This window comes from Heteronotia binoei, chromosome 1, assembly GCF_032191835.1.
Source record: "Heteronotia binoei isolate CCM8104 ecotype False Entrance Well chromosome 1, APGP_CSIRO_Hbin_v1, whole genome shotgun sequence".
In the NCBI taxonomy this organism is placed as follows: Eukaryota; Metazoa; Chordata; class Lepidosauria; order Squamata; family Gekkonidae; genus Heteronotia; species Heteronotia binoei.
In genome coordinates this window covers 27,388,546-27,403,650 of record NC_083223.1, presented here as the reverse complement: position 1 = coordinate 27,403,650, position 15,105 = coordinate 27,388,546, and the positions used below count along the sequence as shown (strand labels likewise).

General features: G+C 43.1%; 1 protein-coding gene across 1 annotated transcript in view; it reads right to left on the bottom strand.

Moving 5' to 3' along the window:
• Positions 1–15,105, bottom strand: part of NPM1 (nucleophosmin 1) — a 454,395-nt gene that overhangs the window by 32,568 nt on the left and 406,722 nt on the right. The window lies entirely within an intron of this gene.

The following is a 15,105-nucleotide window of genomic DNA, read 5'->3' as shown; positions in this document are numbered from 1 at the left end:
GCCTCTCCCCTCCGCACACTGCAGCATGCCGAAGTCCTCAGGAAGTGTACAAGCGGTGCAGCAGCTACGCCGTGGCTGGCCACCACTTATGTCTGGATTAGGCTGCCCATCATTCTAGTTGCCCTTTTCTGCACTTTTTCTAATGCTATACTATCTTCCTTGAGGTGTGGTGACCAGAACTGTACACAGTATACATCCTGAAGTCAAGGATAAGTTGTACTCAGGGTTGTTATTCTTTATTCAGTCTATGGGCAGAGATACTTAATATGTTTTAGCCACAATTCTTAAGATATTTCTGGAGGTGGGACTTCCAGTGGAGGAAAATGTTGAGCTGAGCTGCTTCTCATAACGGGAGCAGGCTGGAGTTTCTGTTCAGGGTAGTGGAAGGCAATTTAATGCCTACTGCCTACTTTTCTCAGTTCGAGATTAGTCCAATATATGCACAGGAAACTTTGAGGAGATTTACCTTGGTTAAAAGAGATTCTCGGGGGGGGGGGCTTCTTTGAGGCTTTGAGGGGTCTCCGGGAAGAGTTGCATTTTCATAATCTGCAGAAGCCTTCAGAGTCATTTATTTGACATAAGCTCGACAAGATCCTAACCTTCTTGGACTTTGCTAAACATCTAAGGCTTTGAAAGACCGGTGAGAACTTGGATAATTGGAAGAGAAGGTTCAGATTACTATCTTTCATTCTGGAACTATTTACAGCTTAATGGAATAAATTTAAAAGGTGGGAAGGAAAATCTAGAAAGTCTGGAAGAAGAGGGGAGGAAGAGATGAAATTTGGACTTTATAAATATAAAGGACAGTGTTAAAAAGAGCTAAAAAGTGGAAAGGAATTTATTGTTTAGTCTACTTGTGGTTTTGAAAAAAGAGCACCATCGTCACATTGTCACAGACCTGCAGCACATTCAAGCAAGACAGGAAGTACGTCAAGTATCGTGAGATCTCCTTACAGTGTGAATGAGACTTCGTGGCAACAAAAGCAGGAAGTAGAGGAAGGAAAACCTACGCTAGAAATTTATTACCATTGAGAAACATCGGCGGCCATTGCTGGAAGGTCACAATAAAAACAATGTTTTTAAAGAATTTGGGACATTAAAAATTGTTGGAGTTAACTGATAAGAGAGTAAGAAGATAAATACAATTGGTCATATTATTTGTGTGGACCTTGGATGTTTTTAAAAGGGGAAAAAACTGTAGGGAGCAGTAAAAAGTTGTGGCCGCCATTTTGGAAGATTTAAAAACTTTAAAAATAAATATCTTGACTTTGGGAGCTCTGAGGATGGCAAAATTGAGCTTGTTGTGAAGGGCAAGTCCTACTCTTTTGAATCTGATAGTCGAATTGGAAATTGGTGAAGTCCAAATTTTCACTGTTTTTTAAATGTCTGGACACAAGCAGCCCCGTAAAAGGGCTACTTCATTAGAAAAAAATGTAGGACCAACTGGAGGCAATGGAGACCAGAATGATGAAAGGGGTGAGAGAAATGATAAATGAATCTAAAAAAGAAATTATTGCAGAGATTAGAAAAGACATGGAAGATCTCCGAAAGGAAACTGAGGAAACATCTAAGAAAGTGCAGGAGATAGAAGGCAGAATGAATGTATATGATTCCACCTTGTTGAAAATGCAAGAAAAAGTGACAATTGATGACTCAATGACTTTTATGGAACAAACAATTGGGAGTGGAATTTTTTTCATTGGCTGAACAGAAGAAAAGGGGAGTGGTTTTATATATCAAACAAGAATTGGAGCCAAAATTAGTGTTTAAAGATAAAGATGGAAGATTTGTAGCAGTAGAGACAATATTAAATGGAAAAAAAGTTGTTATTTGGATTGTATGCACCTAATGGCGCAAAGGATGCTTTTTTAAAAGACATTATACAACAGCTTGATGAACTGACTTATGACCAAGTTTTGTTAATGGGAGATTTTAATGGAACTGTTAAGAATTCATTGGACAGGTCTGGAGAGAAAAAAAAATAGACAGAAGAGCAACGGAAGGAGGCGGAGACAAACAGTGCTCGGCCCCCTTCCAGTCTACTTCCCATACCAACGGTGACAGGTAGTGGGGCCAAGAGGAAGTGCCCGTCTCTGTCATTGGTGTTATGCAACGCCAGGTCTGTGAATAACAAGACCTCAACCCTTAGGGAGTTCCTGCTTTGGCAGGACGTGGACCTGGTGTCAGAACTTGTAACTTTCCTATACGCTGTTAGCCTAAACGACTCCATATTGAAAACAAATACTAACCCAAGCAGCTTGCCCAAAATGCTAACCAGTCCCCATGTTGTGTGTGCCTGTGCATTTCAAACAAACTGTGATCACTGAAGTGTAACAGATAGCCCAGGGTCGGCATCTGCAGGTGGCCTTTGAAGCCAGGCCGGCCCGCACTTTCCCAGCGGGATTCCATCCTCCCTGCCTGATAACAAACCCTGAGAAACAGACTGTTGTCTCCACCCGTGTGAACGATCGTTTTATTGTTGTCAACAGAATCACATAAAGTGTATCGAATACTGACTGTTGTTATCAGTGTTATTCTGCACCTCAAGCTCTGGAGTTCTCGAATAAATGCCTATACTTGCAACTAAGTCTTGGGCTTTTCTTGAAGTTCTGCCAGTTCTGACACCTGGCTTGCGTGACTGAGACCTGGGTGCGAGATGGGGAGACAGTGGCTCTCTCCCAGATGACTCGGTCTTTCATCAGTCACGGACTAGCGGGCGGGGGGGAGGGGTGGCATTATTCATATGGGAGGGTTACTCCTTCCGGGCTCTCCCGGCCCCAACGATCGAGGGTATTGAATGTGCTGGCCTAGCGTGGGATGTCGAAGAGGGATTGGCGATCTGGCTGGTGTACCGTCCGCCTAACGCATCAGCCAGCACTTTACCATCCCTGATGGAGGCTGTGGCAGGCTGGGCGTTGGAGTACCCAGGGCTTATGGTCCTGGGTGATTTCAACATCCATGCTGATGACGCGGCCTCCAATCAGGTGATGGATCTGGTGTCATCCATGGCGACTCTGGGACTCTCTCAATTTGTCACGACACCCACGCATCAGGCTGGGCACACGTTAGACCTGAACTTTGCGTCCAGGATTCTGGTGAACGATATCGCGGTAGAAGCGGTACCATGGTCAGATCACCTAGCCCTCAAGGCCTGTATGGAGATGCCGCCCCAACCGTGTATGGGCGGAGAGCCTATTTTGGCTCGCCCGCAGAGCCTAATGGACCCGGAACAGTTCCAAATGGCCCTGCGGGATCCCTGGCCCCCTGGCAATTCCCTTGATGACCTGGTGGAGGCCTGGCAAAACCGGCTATCCAGGGCAATCAACGAGATCGCACCTCGACGTCCTCTACGCCCTCATGTGAGGCTGGTACCATAGTACACCTTGGAGTTACGCCAGCTGAAACAAGGGCTCAGACGACTTGAGAGGCAGTGGCGGCATACTCGTGACGAAGTGACGAGAACATCCTATAGATTGTTTATGAGATCTTACGAGATGGCAGTCAAGGCCGCGAAGAAAGCTTACTTTGCGGCTAGGATTGTGTCTGCAAATTCGCGCCCAGCTCAATTGGTTAGAATAATTGTAAGTCTTACTACACTGCCTCAAGGCAGACCAAACATGAGGGAATTAGAGATAGGCTGTGAGGCTTTAGCGAAATATTTTGCAGATAAAATCACGTCGCTCCGCCAGGACCTGCCTATCACATTGCATACAGTACAGGAACTTGAGGCTCTGTGCCTGTCTTCCGATTTCACTCTGGATCGCTTCGACCCGCTCAGCCTGGAGGAAGTCGATGGAATTCTTTCTTCTGCACGCCCAACAACTTGTGATTTGGACCCCTGCCCCTCTTGGCTGATTAAATCCTGCCAAAAGGAGCTTAGATGTCCTTTACGGGACATCATAAATAGATCCCTCTCTGAGGGGCATTTTCCAACACCCTTGAAAGAGGCTTTGGTCCGTCCCCTCCTGAAAAAAAGTACAGCAGACCCGGCCGAATTGGCAAATTACCGACCGGTCTCTAATTTACCGTTCCTTGGTAAAATTATTGAGAGGGCAGTGGCGTTGCAGTTGCAGGGTTTTCTGGATGATGCTTCCATCCTAGACCCTTGCCAGTCAGGCTTTCGTCCAGGTCACGGGACAGAGACAGTGCTGATCGCCTTGGTAGATGACCTCCAGCGGCATCTGGACCGAGGCGGCGTAGCGGTGCTGATGTTATTAGATCTGTTGGCCGCATTCGATACGGTCAACCATCAGCTACTGACCCGCCGCCTCGCTGACATAGGGGTTGAGGGGCTAGCCCTACAATGGCTTTCCTCCTTCCTTGAGGGTCGGGGACAAAGGGTGGCAATTGGGGGTGAGCTGTCCCAGAGGCACACACTTGATTGTGGGGTGCCACAGGGAGCAGTTCTCTCCCCGATGCTATTCAATATCTATATGCGCCCCCTTGCCCAGATTGCCCTGAGGTATGGGCTTGGGTGTCACCAATATGCAGACGACACCCAGCTCTATCTGCTAATGGATGGCTGGCCTGACTGCGTTCCAGGGAATTTGGATCTGGCATTGAAGGCCGTGGCAACTTGGCTTAGGCTGAGTGGGCTGAAGCTGAACCCAACGAAGACAGAGGTCCTTTGCGTGGGTCGCGGCGCCCTGGGGAGGGAAATACCTATCCCAGTTTTTGATGGTGTGCCTCTGAAAGCCGCGCACCGGGTCAAAAGTTTGGGAGTTCTGGTTGAAGAACTGCAGGACAAATTTGATTGGTTTCAGCTGTTACAAATTAAAAGCTTGATAGAGAAAGACATTAAGAGCACAGGTATAAGACGAGAGAAAACAGAAATGGAGAAAATGCTGCTGGGTGAGAATGAAAAATTGATCTCAAGGATGTATAAACTGTTATTGAAATGGTCTACAGGAGAAGAGGTGGTGAAGCCTCAAATGATTAAATGGGCTATTAACTTTAATAAAGAAATACAGATGGAGACGTGGGAACACCTATGGAAGAATTCAATGAAAATATCAACGTGCTATAACATAAAAGATAACTGTTTCAAAATGCTGTACAGATGTTACATGACACCTAAAAAGCTAACAAAAATGAGTAATCAAGCTTCAGATAGGTGTTGGAAATGTAAAAAACATGAAGGTTCTTTCTACCACATGTGGTGGACTTGTGAAAAGGCGAAACAATTTTGGACAATGATTCAACAGGAGATTTTGAAAATCTTGGGTTATAATATTAAGAGAGCACCAGATGTCTTTCTGGTGGAATTACAAATGGAAAGCTTTCCGAAGCAAGACAGAACATTGTTGTGGTATTTGCTTTCAGCAGCGAGAACATTGTATGCGCAAATGTGGAAGCAAGACAGAATACCTGAAAAATGGGACTGGGTCTTAAAGGTTCTTAACTGGAGTGAAATGGACAAACTTACTAGAATCTTAAAAGACAACAATTTGGAGAAGTTTAAAGAAGACTGGAGTAAATTCCAAAGTTACGTGGAAATACAATGGAGGGTGAAGAGTCATTTAGTAGTTTATGACAACATCAATTGAACTTTAAATGATAATGAACAATCGTGATTATTGAGTTAGTAGAATATAGTTACATGGTAATTATGCATATATGAGTTAAGATAAGATTAAGACAGCTGGAACTCCGGAGTTGACTTTATAACTTTGAGCTTTGTGTTTAATAAATACTAAGTTAATTATAGAGAAAGGGCTATTGAAAGATAACTCTTTGTGTAAAAATTTTATAACAGTGAAAAGATATTTAGTAGTTCAACATTAATTGAACTTTTAATGTTAAAGAGGTATTATGATATTGTGATAAAAGTATTAGTAGAACATAGCTATTTGGTAAATATATATATATGAAAGTTAAGATAAGACTAAGATAGGGGGAACTCTGGAACTGAATTAATAATTATGAGCGTTGTGTTTAATAAGTGCTAAGTGATTATCAGAGAAAAGGTTAGTGAATGATAATTTTTTTTTCTTTCTAAAGATTTTATAATTGTGAATTTATAAACCTCTGCCAGAGCTATGGCTGACCCAAGGCCATTCCAAGCAGGTGCAAGTGGAGGAGTGGGGAATCAAACCTGATTTTCCCAGATAAGAGTCCACACACTTAACCACTACACCAAACTGCCTCTCTCATTACAAACAGCAACCTTTAGAAACAGCAACCAGACCATGGTCTATAGTCTCTGGATTTTATAACTGATCTACCAGAGAGTAAGGGGAAAACAACGATACTAGTGGTGGTAGACACGTTCTCTAAACAAGCTCATTTCATTCCCTGCTCAAAAATACCATCTGCTAAGAAACTAGCCAAGCTATTTTTTAGTCATGTGGTCCTTTTATATAGCTTCCCAGACAAGGTAATATCAGATAGGGGAATACAGTTTTGCACCTAATTCTGGAAAGAATTCTGTCAATTAACCAAAATTGAGCAAGGAATTAGTTCTAGCTACCACCCGCAAACAGATGGACAAACAGAACACACACATGCGGTGCTTGAGCAATACCTGCAATGTTTCATTAATTTTCAAGAAACAAACTGGTGTGAATTATTACCATTCACAGAGTATGCATACAGCAACTCAATGCACAGTTCCACTAAACACTCACCCTTCCAAATTGTGCATAGCTTTGAAAGCAGACCGTTACCAACCTTACCAGGTGGTACTGCGCAGAAACCTACAGATTTCCAAGCCTGGTGGTCAGAATTAGAACACATTTGGCAAATTGCTCAACAATAACAATTAGGCAGAGCAAAGAGGACATACAAAAATGCATATGACAAGAAACGAGAACCATTTTGGGATGTACAATGTGGGGACTGGGTGTACCTATCTACAAAACATTTGCCTAACTTCCAAACATCGCAGAAGTTGGGTCCAAAATACCTGGGACCATTTCAAGTAAAAAAAAATTGATGAACAAAGTGTCTGTAGAACTTGATTTACCTAATATTTATTGTAATTTGGATCCTGTATTTCACTGCAGTTGGTTAAAGCCAGCCCCCAAGGATGATTCCTGGCACCCCCAGAAACCACCTCCTCCTCCTCTAATGATGATCCAGAATCAGCCTCATCATGACATCGAATCGATTTTGGACTCTAAAGTTAAATGGGGGGTTCTGTATTACTTAATAAAATGGCTACATTTTCCTGTATCACAAATGGAATGGGTAAGATCTGAAAATGTCCGGGCCCCAAAACTAATAAAGAAATTCCATGCTCAACATCCCGATCACCCAAGACCTTGGGGAGAGGAGGTCTTAAGGGGAGCAGAATGTCAAATGTGCCATAAAGAGTTAATTGTTTGTGCTGAAAACTGCTTGCTCTGAAAGTTGGATGTCTTATCTTTCCTGTCTTCCTGTTCACGTGTTAGATCCCAGGGTACACACCTACTGTTTAGTCTGCTGTTGCAAAAGTCACAATATTGTGTCTGATGTGTTAGCCTTGAGTGGTTTATGCTCCACTCAAAGAATGCTTGGGAAAGTTACTCATGTATCTTTCTATGCTGGGAAGGGGGGCAAATGCTTGTTAGTGTATCTTGTAATACTGGAGGAAGATCTGGGACCTGCCAGTTCTGACTCAGACAAGATGTCTGTGCCTATTACTTTGGATCTTCTAATAAAAGAAACTTTACAAAGAATAAAAGACTTTTTATTTCAGGGAACCAAAAGGAGGGAATTTGACATTCTCATTCAAACAGTGGCAAGGGTAGTGGCAGGAGGTCTTCCACTATTTCCAGGTAAACCAGCAACCCTACACACACCCCAAGTGTGAAGCAGCAAGTAACAAAAAATGAATTAGCTGAGAGCTCTTTTCCCTGCTTCAAGCATACTTCAGCTTTGGACCTCATGTAAGCAGAACAATAGCTCAGACATGTGGGGGGGATTGTGGAGTCATAGACCAGCCTTACTCAAGACCTAATATCTATGCAAACACATATTGACTTTTCCAAGTTAGGACAGATTTACTCCAAATAGCAGTGGCAGTTTCAATTATGACATTTTCCACAGTTAGCCTATTTGTTTCTTTGTCTGTTTTAATTAGGAAAGTAGATTCAGGTAGATAGCTGAATTGGTCTGAAGCAGCAGAACAAATTTTGAGTCCAGTGGCACCTTTAAGACCAACAAAATTTTATTCAAGGTATAAGCTTTCACTCCTTCCTCTTTGTTGGACTCAAACGTTGTTTTAAGTAGGAAATGTTCAGCATGGGATAGCATTGAACGCATTGCTATGATTCTGTTATTCTGTTTCTTTAGAGCCTGTTTCAAACAATATGTTTAGGGATATTTAACCATTCATATTGGAAGCATGCACTACCCATGATGTTCCTAGTACCCAGGGTCACCATTTTGTCTAAAATAGTCACATAGTGTATTTTCTTCTTCAGTGGATGTTACACCAAACCCTATTAAGTGCAATGTATACTCAGTCAGGGAATGTGCATGGTACTAATTTCAGGCAAAATGGTATCAGGAGAATCACAGGTAGCATACACTCCTGTTATGTGAAATAGGTAGGCTCTCAATATACATGGGTGTCTGAAAATGTTGTAGAATGATTCTAAAACATATTCTTCAACTTCACCACAAACCAGGAGGGTTACCTTACTTGTATGTCCCACTACTATTCTGAAAGGTGATTCCTTGTACCAGTGCTCTACAAGGCAGAATAGAAGGATACAGGGAGCTCCTGGTATTTTAGACCCAATTCACAGTTTATATTCATTGCATCAAAACTGCTGCAGAGTGATTCCAGACTACCCTGTTAACAAGGACACACACAACGACAGTCATTTCTCATGACTGTCCCCAGTCCAAAAGGAAGGTAAAGGAACCATACATGAGCTATCAATCCACCTAGCCAAGTACTGTCTACTCAGGTGGGCAATAGATCTTCAGGGGTTGAGGCTCATGACACAAATAGTCAGGCAATTTCAAACCACCTCTACAAGTTTCTTGCTGCAGGATCACCATAAGCCAGCTGCAACTTGACTGCACTTTCCACCACCACTGTCGGCTTATACAAAAACTTCTTCCAAATGCAGATTGCTGTTGAAGCTTCAGGATGAATAGAGCTGAATTGTTATTTGGGTAGTACTGAAATGGTACATTGGAAAGGGGAAAAATATTTAAGCAAACAAAGAATGCTGTTTGAGAACACACTTCCCAGGTTAAACCTTTCTTTGTCAAGAGTGCTGCTCAAGCTGTAGGTCCCTTTGCTCTCATCCTACATACAGGATTACTTCCAGTGCACTCCCCTTTAGAGTTTACATACACAGATCAGAGATTGATACAGATTAGACTTCTGCTGGACTTCCACTCCAGTCCTAAAGTCATTTACTCTTGCAGGTAAGTGATTTTTTTACTGTTTTTTTTTTTAAAGGTAGTTCCCTGTGCGAGCACCAGTCATTTCCAACTCTGGGGTGACATCACATCACGGTGTTTTCATGGCAGACTTTTTATGGGGTAGTTTGCCATTGTCTTCCCCAATCATCTAAACTTTACCCCCAGCATGCTGGGTACTCATTTTACCAACCTCGGAAGGATGGAAGGCTGAGTCAACCTTGAGCCGGCTACCTGAATCCAGCTTCTGCCGGGATCAAACTCAGATCGTGAGTAGAGCTTGGACTGCAGTAATGCAGTTTACCACTCTGTGCCATAGGGCTCATTTACATCCAATTCAGACTGGGATTAGGGCACATGAGAAGAGGGGTCTCTGGGCTGTTTTATAACACTGAACAGTCCTAGGGAGCTTATTCTTGCTCTGCAGGGGAAAACGAAAATTTACCCAGATGGGGAGATACTGCCTCCCCCTAGGCTGTTTCAGGTTTGGAAAGGCTTCGATTCCCTCCCTGCTTGCTGCAATCCCAGTCTGAACTGGGCTCATGTACTCCCTGAGAAAAATAATCCAAGAACAGGACTCCAGGTGTGTGTCTAGGCCTGTACCAATGAAAAGTCATTTTCTTTAAAGCCATTTTCTCTAAAAGTAGTAGGGATGCCAGTCCCTGGGTGGGGCAAAAAAAGGGAAAAGGGAACATGGAAAATAGAAGACTGGGAGAAAACCATGTTACAAGTGGAAAAATTACCAACATTAAATCACCGTTACTCATGAGAAGTACTGATTACTCATTGCTTATTATTAATAATGTCTAGAAAAATCTTTTAACACTCATACATTGAAGAAAGCATACACTGAAAATATGAACACATATATCAATCTACAATAATTCCATATATAGTCCTCCTGCACAGGAAAAGCACTTAATAAATGAAAATTATAGGAAGGTGCCAGAATTTTCTCATTCAGAAGAACACGTGAATGTGACACGATTCCGGTAAAATTCGTATTTCGCATGCGATTCTTCATCTGATAAAAGAAGGTAGTTTTCTGGAACCCCAGCTCAAGGCAGGCACTATCGGTTCTCACCGATGAGAACCAATAGTGCCTGCCCTGAGTAAACTAATCAGCAGCATTGCTATTATAGAGTATAGAGCACTGGTTCCAGATTAATTGCTCTCAGATTGTGGCGTTGGCCGCTCATAGAGAACTGTTGCCTAATGAAATTGACCTAAGCATACTATGAATTGAGCTGTGGTTCCAGAAAACTACCTTCTTTTGTCAGATGAAGAATTGCATTTGAAACACGGACTTTACTGGAATCGTGTCACATTCACATGTTCTTCTGGATGAGAAAATTCTGACAACCCCTATAATTGTCATGTATTAAGTGCTTTTCCTGTGCAGGAGGACTATACACAGAATTACTGTAGATTGATATATGTGTTATATATTTTCAGTGTATTCTTTCTTCAATGTATGAGTGTTAAATGATTTTTCTAGACATTATTAATAATAAGCAATGTGTAATCAGTACGTCTTGTGAGTAACGTGTAATCAGCACTTCTCATGAGTAACGGTGATTTAATGTTGGAAATTTTTCACTTGTAACACGGTTTTCTCCCAGTCTCTGGGTGGGGGAAGGGGATTCCCCAATTTCACAGTCTCCTGCCATCTGCTGGCCAGATGGCCGGTGGCGGAAAGCCCTGCCTCAAGAGCGACCAGCTGCAGCCACTCCCCTCCCTCCTCTCCTACAAAATTTAAAGGACCCTCCATATGATTGGTAGGAGCACTTGGACCACCAATCAGCTGGAGGCCCCTTTAAATCTTGCATTTGCTGCTTGGAGTTTAGACACATGCTGCCCTTGCCACTTGGATTTTAGAAGTGTGTGGCCCTTTAAATATTGAATTCATTGCTTGGAATTCAGACACATGCGGCCCCCACTTTCAAAAAGCATTTAAAGGGTCCCTTTAACCTGAATTTCAAGCAGCAAATTCCATGCTTGGCAGAGCTAGGCTCTGCTCCTGTGTGAATTTGTCTCCTAACCGATGAGGAAGGATGTAAGCACACGTTTGGTGGAGTGTAGCTGAGCTGGCTTGGCATTCTCTCTGTCTCTCCTTGGAAGCCCAACAAGGCTGGGGAAAGGGGTTTCTGTCCTCCCCTAGCAGGCTGTGTTGTGACCAGCAAGGCAAGTTGGGAATTGCTCCCCTCATTTTCTTTTCCTCTCCTCCCTTTGGAGAAGGTTGTGCATGCCTGAACTCCAAGCTGAGGGCGCCTTCCATGGGGTGGCACTCTAATGTGATGACATCACTTAGCATGATGTCATCATGTTGGGGACATCCTATCCCCTCCAGGAGTGCCCCCCCCCCAAATTCCCCCACTGGGGAGGAGACAGGATCTGGCAACCCTAAATAGTAGGTTTGAAAAGATTCAACTGAAAATTTCCATTTGTATGACAAAAATCACTGGCAAGAAACTATACTGATACTGGCTGATTTTCCAGAACCCAAACAGGGAAAAGCTGAGGTCTCTCCAGTACTCTAAATGGTTTTAAATTGGTTCAGGCCTCCTCCTAGTCTAACATGAGAGAACTTAGAATCAGGTGGATAGCTGTTCTTGTCTGAAGCAACAGAACAAAGTCTGAGTCCAGTGGCACCCTTAAGACCAATAAACAAGGCTGGCATGTCCCAGTCAGCCAAGTAGGCAGCCACCTAGAGTGTGCTTGCGCTACAGGGGTGGGCAGTGGGTGCCCTTCCCTGTGTGTGCCCCACCACCCTGATACCCCTTCCCTGCTGCCACTGCTACCGCACTCACCCTTGCCGCTGCCTGCATCTCTGCTGCCTTCATCTACCTTGCCACCTACCAGGAGTGCTGCAAATGGGCAGGCAGTGGTGGCGGCAGGGAACTTGTCTGGGATGACTCATGCTGTAGCACAGGAGAAAAGCTCTGCTAGAAAATGGCTGCCTTAAATTCTATAGCAAACATGAAGCCAAGGTGGAGGAGGGAGGCAATCCCAAAGACTGGCTTTCTCTGCCACCAGCCTGAGCCAGCTCTTTCCCATGTAAGCTGCTTAAGGTGGATGGGCTAAGCAAGGGAGCCCTTGGTGAAGTTTGGCTACAGATCTTTGCTTTTCTCTCAGGCAGTTGCTTAGCTGCCTATGCCCATGCAAGGACCTTTGCTGTCATGTTGCTTGGTAAAGGGAAACTTGTAGGCTGGGTCTGTGTGTCTTGGCCACTATCTACTGTGCTGATGGGGATGCAAATGGACCCCCTGCTTCATGCCTGGAGTTATTTCATGTGGAGGAAGTTCCAGCTATGTTTAAATCTCTGCTCCCAGTTACTGGAGAAAGAACTGGGTGACCAGATAATGAGACTCTGGGAGCAAGATTGGAATATAGGGTGAAGGGGGTTGGGAGAGAAGGAAAGGGTGTGCAGACATGGAAGGAGTCAAGTCTTTGCCAGTGTGGGGTCAAACCTCACAGAGTGAGTGGCAATCCAGCCTTATGCACAAAGATTCTAGTCTCTGCACCGCACCTCACTGTAGTGTGAGTGCGTATATTCATACATTGTTCTTTGTAGCTGCTGCCTGGGAATATGCAAACGTTGTGGATGAGGAGGAAAACGTGCAAATGTTGTGGATGAGCAGGAAAAATTGGTTGCATTACGACATCACAACAAAGTTCTGTTTGTTCATGACCTCTATGAGATAATTGCACAAGCAGATGAAAAGCCACTTAGATGTACAAGAGTTAAGAGCTGTGATGCTGGATTTAAAAGTATTGAGTACATTTTGGGAAAGGTCTTTGCTTGACCTTTAGGGGGGGGGCTTGCAATGGCTTGGGAGAAGGTGCACAGTTGATTTGCAAATGGTGTAAACTGGGAGGATTTACAAACAGTGTAAAAGATAATTTAAACTGGAGTGGAGGGTATTTATTTTTATTTTTTTACAACATTTATATTAAAACTCACATAATTTCTGTAAGAAAGTGATCCTCTTTGTTTTACGGAACAATAAAATAGATTTAATTGACAGGATTAATCTGTACCTTCTTTCAGTTACATCTGGTTTGTAAGTTATCCTGATTTTTTTAGACACTGCCCTGTACTGTACTGCAACCCTCAGAGTGGACTACTGTAACACATGGCTCATAGAGCTTCTTTTGAAAATGTTTCTAAAAACTTCAGTTGATGCAAAAGGCTGTTGTAAGACTCTTATCAGCTCCATTGCTTGCCTGTGTGCTTGAGATGGTCCCCCTCTACCCATTCTGCAGACCTCCTGGGGCACTCTCTCTCCCAGGGAGGGTAACACAATAAAGGATGCACTTGTCTGGGCAATGGGTGGACTTGCCCATTGGCAGGGGGGCATCTTCAGGGCACCAAAAAGTCTGGCCCTGCCAACAAAGTTTAATTCTGGGTATACGTTTTCATGTGCATGCACACTTCTCAGCCCTAAGAATAGTGCAGTGCAATAGTGCTGATGCACTGTTGAAAGTCTTTGTAAATTATCCCTTCTCCCCCCCTCAAAAAAAGTATACTGTGCTGCACTTAATTAATTTTGGCAGAACCAGAAAGTGATTTGTGTAACATCTTCCCTCCTCAAATAAAAATCTCCTTTGCATGGCATGTTTTTAAACTCTACCTGTACTCAGATAGGGCAGCATGTTGTGTTCCAGAATGAAATTCTTTCTGCCAGCCAGCAAAAAGAAGTAGTTGGTCTCCAGGCTTTTCTGATACTCAGCTTTGGATTCTAATACAGAAACTGAAATTCTTACTTGAATTCAAACCCAGGCAGCAATCTTTAGAGTATTGGTTAAGTTCAATACAAAGCTAGACAAAAGGGAGAACATATGAATAGCAGTAATGCATGTATGTAAATGTGTGTTTTAAATAACATTTTTTAATTGTTGAGGCAGTAATACTTGGTTCATGGAACTGCAATATACAGAGAGGTGAAATAAATAGCTAATATATATATAATATATAATATATATATTTATATATAATAGAGCTGGTTTTAAAATATTCCCTTATCATTGGTGTATTAGGTTATTTTTTTTTTACTTAAGTCACTCAAAGGTAGCAGCATTTTCCAGAATTGAGCACAATGCAGGATCACAGAGCTGTGACACCTTATGTCATCGTCGTCGTCAGAAAGATTACAAAGGACTAAGGTATTGAGCTCTCCATGGAAGCCCAATGACTGATTCATGCACCATCTTGTCTTGGTCGAGCTCACAGTGGACATACCACTGCAACACCAGAGAATTATCTGAGGGGAGGTCAGAGTAGGGTTGCCAGCTCTAGGTTGGGAAATACCTGGAGATTAGGGGGATGAGCCCTGTGAAGGGTGAGGTTTGGGAGGGGAGGAACCTCAGTAAACTACAATGCCATAAAGTCCACCCTCCAAAGCAGCCATTTTCTCCAGAGGAACTGGTCTTGGTTGTCTGGAGATCAAATGTAATAGTGGGAGATCTCCAAGTATCACCTAGTGGGTGGCAACCCTAGGTCAGAGGAACTTTGGAAAAATAACTTTGGTTTTTTTCTCCTTTGGTTTATGGTTGGTTTTCAATTGTAAAAGATTATTTGTTTTCTCCCCTCTGGGGATTGGCTTGAAAAAGTTGTCCATTCCAAAAGTGAAATAAGGAGCACCTGTAGGTCAATCCACAGCAAAAAAAAAAAAAGTCAATTTAAATAGAGCCATTCATTTTCTTCAAGTCACAATAAATCCTTTACAGCTTCCCCTGCATTTT